The following is a 5,634-nucleotide window of genomic DNA, read 5'->3' on the forward strand; positions in this document are numbered from 1 at the left end:
GAAAGGCCTGCAGAGATGCTTTCGGCCACACCTTGCACAAAGCCAGTGGTCATCACTTCCACTTTCCCTTGCACACAGTACATTCAGTAGTGCTCATTCAACACTTGGAGAGTTGGCTGACAATGCAGAGAGTCTTAGTAAAGGGACACTGTGCAGGAAATGGTCCAAAAAGGTACTGCAACTATGCTGCTCATTGAAACTGGGCTGCCTATTGCCAAATTTGATCTTTACATGAAAGTTTACTAAGTAATAAACAAATATTTTCTAGTATGGTCCAAGTACAGTCATTTTTGCAGCTAAAAATGGCTATTTTTGGAAATTCAAAATGGTGGACCATGGAGAAGATCCCCCTTTTCATGTATGAAAAGTGCAATTTTCCAGTCATAATGAATACTTAGAATGTGATGCTGGTGGTAAGTATTCATGAAAAAGGAAACATTAGTGAATGGGCAGCATTAATTCTGGAAATAAACAACTAAACATCTCACACAGTGTCCCTTTATGGGCAGTCATGGGTGAGCGGTTAGGTCGTCAGACTTGCATCCCAGAGGTTGCCGGTTCGACTCCCAACCCGCCAGGAGTAATTAACCAGTGCTCTCCCCCATCCTCCTCCATGACTGAGGTACCCTGAACATGGTACTGTCCCACCGCACTGCTCCCCATGGGGCACTACTGAGGGCTGCCCCCTTGCACGGGTGAGGCATAAATGCAATTTCGTTGTGTGCAGTGTGCAGTGTTCACTTGTGTGTTGTGGAGTGCTGTGTCACAATGACAATGGGAGTTGGAGTTTCCCAATGGGCTTTCACTTTTCACTTTCACTTTCACTTTTTCACTTTAAATAACTGATTAAGACTTGGTCATTACCATTTAGGTGGCAATGAGGTGATAAACTGGTAACAGTAAAAATAGCAGTGCCGTTTCAACCATGGAGGTATATAAGAACTGGAGAGAGTGAATAAGTCCCGCCTCCAGTCATTTCAATGGGAAATGCTAGGCTAGTGAATTCAGCCAAAATTGAACGAATTTTTCAGCTTCAAAGATGGAGTCGTTTCCGCCACCAGTTTACTCAGCCAATTACGTGACACGTTAATGACTGACTTACGATTGACCAGAAAGATATATGGAAGACGGGCATTGGATGCAGTGTGCCCAACACTAAACTCGCGCACACCAATCGCGTCCACCCTCTTTGAGCGAAGTGGTGGCGGAATTGCGACGAGGAAGTGCCTTGCTAATCGGCGAAGCTAATCAGCCAAATCCTGACCCCCTGGTTTCAACACTTGGAGAGTTGGCTGACAATGCAGAGAGTCTTAAACAAAGTCTGTTCCCATAAGTCCCATCACTCGGCGGCCATCTTGGCTACGCCTCAAACTGACTATTTGAGATTAGTCAGTGATGGGGTATATAAGAATGAATGGGGGAAATAATGTTGTGTGACAGTGGGACAACACAGCGATACACAACTCATATGGTTGGAATCACAATGAAAAACTGGTTTTAGTGGCAGTCTTAGAATGACCGAAACATGAAAGTAACACTTTAAAACAGCGTTTTTCTTTATGCTATTTTTGATCTGCGCATGCGCCACATTCCACGACAACGTTCTGTTTTGCGGCAGGTGGGAGCAAGTTGCGTGGACTTCACCTCTTCCGGTCGGCTGTCAAACGGGCATCCATTCTCCGGTCATCGTACAGAAAAGACACTGGATTTATTTTCTGATAGCCAAAGCAGTAAGCACAATGGTCGTCCCTGCTCATCAGTAGGCCTAATAATAATAAAAAAAAATAGGCTATTGAATAAATTAATGATGTAGGCTAGCCTGCCTCAAAATTGGTGTTTTAAACTGTGTTGCTGCCTAAACTGATAATAGCTATGACCAACGGTGAAAAATATAAGAAAAAAAAGCTAAACTGATCAAAGTTGAATGTCTTGCAGACTTGCTCCCGTTTTGCTTTTTCTTACTTATTTGTTTTCAACCATAAGAAAAAACACAACGGGTGTGCACATGTATGCACACGTCCGTTTTTGTTTCCGTGATTAGGCTATATCTGTCCCTTTGTCTTGTGCATTTTGGATGGGCGCAGAAAGGTGATTAATGGTCGAGTTGCGCTCTCTGCCCAATTCACAATGAAGTTTCCACGGACTGCAAACAAACCACAGCAAACAAACCGATTAGGTACGAGCAGTCGTAAAGGTTTACGTTTGCACTTGCGTCGAGGCGTCGAGACTATTGGATAAGTGACAGCGCAGCTCAGCAAACAATTGGCTCTCGTTACCGGACAGGTGGGAGTGACACCGGCAAACGCCATATTCGCGTAGCCAAATGCTCTCGTTCATTCCTATGGAAGGTTTCATGAGTGATTCGTCTCGTATAAGACCGTCTCTGTCTTAAATAACTGATTAAGACTTGGTCATTACCATTTGGGTGGCAATGAGGTTATAACTGGGGTTGGGGTTTTTAAGAGAGGAGAACAAAATACACATAATCAAAGAGTGTCATTAGAGGGTAGGACAAAATGCATTTTTTACTCTTACTTTAACTTAACACATTGACAGAGTGCATTTTGCCTACTCTCTACTTTACATTTAACACTCTTCAATACATGCATTTGGTCCTACTCCTTCAAGTGTTGAATTAATACTGCAATATGTGCTGTGCATTGTATTGTATATACAGTAGACTTTGTGTTTATGCAGGAGTGGGCAGTCCACACTTCAGCACTGTGGAAGCCAGAAAGACCTGCAGCGATGCTTTCGGCCACACCTTGCATCCGGTCATCACTTCCACTTTCCCCTGCAGTGCTCATTCAACACTTGGACTCTATACAACTCTAAATGAAGTGTACTTTTCCAAACTCTCTTAAGAAAATTCAACACTTCTATAGTAAAAATTTAACACTCCTATATTACCAACTTTACATAACATTCTCGGAGTGCATTTGGACCTACTTCTCGAAGTGTTGAACTAACAGAGCGAAATGCGGCGTGCATTGCATTGCATTACCTTGGTAAAGATTGATAGCCAGTCTGTGTGCGAAGCTGGCGGTAATAAGGCAGTATAACTTCAGCCTGCCAGAGCTCTCCAGGCAGCTCTGTGGGAATAAAGCTGATGGATGTTTCTGCATTTGCTTGTTTGTTTGTGTGTGTGTGTGTGTGTGTGTGTGTGTGTGTGTGTGTGTGTGTGTGTGTGTGTGTGTGTGCGTGTGTGCGTGTGTGTGTGTGTGTGTGTGTGTGTGTGTGTGTGTGTGTGCGTGTGTGTGCGTGCGTGTGTGTGCGCGCGTGTGTGCGTGCATGCCTGACTGCCTGACTGCCTGCCTGCGTGCCTGTGTGTGTGCATATTTGCGCGTGTTAGTGTGCCTTGACAAGGGTTCAGGGTACTACGAAAATAAACAAACAATAAAAAAAAGAACAAGAGAGAGACAGAAGACAATCTTAGTGAAGCTCAGCCCCAGAGACGCCAGCGTGGATTGTAGTGGGATTGGAGAGGAGAGCGAGGGGAGACGATGGTGGAAGAGATGCACAGCAACAGAACAGTGGCATTAAGAGGGATCACGAGCACTGAGGCTGCAGTGTAATTTTCTCAGCAGACCAAGTGGTGTCTGCCAAAGGCTGGCTTTATTAGCTTGTGGGGCTGAGCTGAAGTTTCATTTTCCCACACAAACAGCATCTGTGAATCAAGTACCCCCCAAAACAACACCTCCTGATAAAAAAAAAAAAAAAAAGGATTTAAGTGTGCAATTTTCACTTAGGCCTATATGAAGGCATAATAATCCAATGTATTTATTTTGGATTTGTATTGAAAATTGAAGCAAAACTGTCCACACACTTAAATCCCTTTTGTTTTTGTTCTTTTGTAATTGCTTTTGGTCTCAAGGACCTTCCTCAGCACACAAGTGGGAATTTTCACAGTTTTTTGTTCATGTCTGGCACCTTGTAGTCATGAGCGTGGTGTAACCTCATTTCAAATGCCTTAATAAGTGATGAATATCGAGATAAGAGACCATGAAATCAGGGTGAGGGGGTGTTATAGGAAATGACTGTGGGAAGAGAGAGACGGAGTGCAGTAGTAGGATTTGGGAAATGGCCATGGGAGTGGGCCTGATTTGATCCTTCCCCCATTTGCCCAAAACCAATTTACCAAAATGGACCTCCTGGCAGGGCGTAATAGTTCTGTTCTATTTATTTTTATAGCACAGGTGCTCCATCCACAGTACCCCTCCAGCCCGCACTCTGCCTCCACCACAATACACCACCCTGTACCGACCCGTTCCTGCTTTTAAACAGCACTGATCCTTCAGATGCTAGAAAGTGTTTTTGTTTTTATGTTTTGTATGTGCGTTTTTAAAATGAAAGCCAAAAACACGATGCTGTGGGTCTGTTGTGTTGACCATTTAGCGGCCATCATGATGCATTATCTGTCTGAGTGTCTTGTTGAACCCGTCTGCTGGTGTAATTGGGGAGGGCCTCTCCATCTCGCCCTCTGGCTGCGGTAGGGAGTGGGCGGCAGTGTTGCCAGATGTGTCTGATCAAATCCCGCCCAAAAGGTTCTCAAAAAACGCCAAAATGCACTAAATTACGCCCAATTTCAACAAATTGCATTGATTTCTATGGTCCTAAAACTGCAGAAAAAAACGCCAAATGACCAATTTTTCCCGTTTTTACCTGCAGACGGCCATCCCAAGCAGCCCAATTGGGTGGCTAACCGCCCAATCTGGCAACACTGATGGGTGGCTGGGGGAGAGAGACAGCCCGAGTCCGAGCCCTTTACTGCAGAGCCATAATTGATTTAATTGAGCGAGGACCCCCAGACGGGTCTGTGTGGAATTGAATGGATGGATAGTGGGATGAGGCGCGTATAGTGGCAGAGGAAGGAGGTAGAGATAGAGAAGAGAGGATGACAAGAGACAGAGAACAGAGGAGAGAGAACGAGACACCACATATAGTACGCCATTAGAAAACCTGTTGCTGTGCAAAAGCATGTCAAAAATGTTCCCTGCACAAAAGGCAGACGGTGTGCTTTAGCCCTCAGGGGTTTGGAAAACAAGAATAATTCTTCTTCACTCCACAAACACAACATTTTTTTTCCTCAAACACCTTGGATGACTTCCATCAGGGAAGCTGACAGGTGGGGGGGACGGGTCATCATGCCATTTGTCCGCGGGCCCAGTGTATTGGGTCCTCGTTGGTATGTATTGAGCCCTCTCAAATGAATTTGTCCCAGGGCCCAGTCAAAGCTGTCAGCAGCTCTGGCTGCCGTAACCTTTTGTGTGCACCGAAGCGCCCCCCAGGTGATCCGGTCTAGCCTTTGGATTAGCCCTGCTCTGGTAGGCGACGGCAGTAAATTAGACAGACACGGAGGGGTTGGAACGCGGCTGACAAGCAAAGTGAGACATCTCGCACGGTTCGACTCACGGTGACGTGGTGACATGGGCTCACACTGTCACTCAGAGCCAAGGGATTTACTGTTTGGCGGGAATTGTGACCTGTGTGAACCTCACCTGCAGGCCGACCCACTTAGTTTTTGAAGTGAAATGAAACTGGTGTTTTGTCAATATGACTTACGTATACAGCTGATGTACCAAGCCATTACAGTGCACTACATTCCCACCCTACAAAGCAAAAAGGCAATAACTG

Source organism: Engraulis encrasicolus, chromosome 8, assembly GCF_034702125.1.
Source record: "Engraulis encrasicolus isolate BLACKSEA-1 chromosome 8, IST_EnEncr_1.0, whole genome shotgun sequence".
Lineage (NCBI taxonomy): Eukaryota > Metazoa > Chordata > Actinopteri > Clupeiformes > Engraulidae > Engraulis > Engraulis encrasicolus.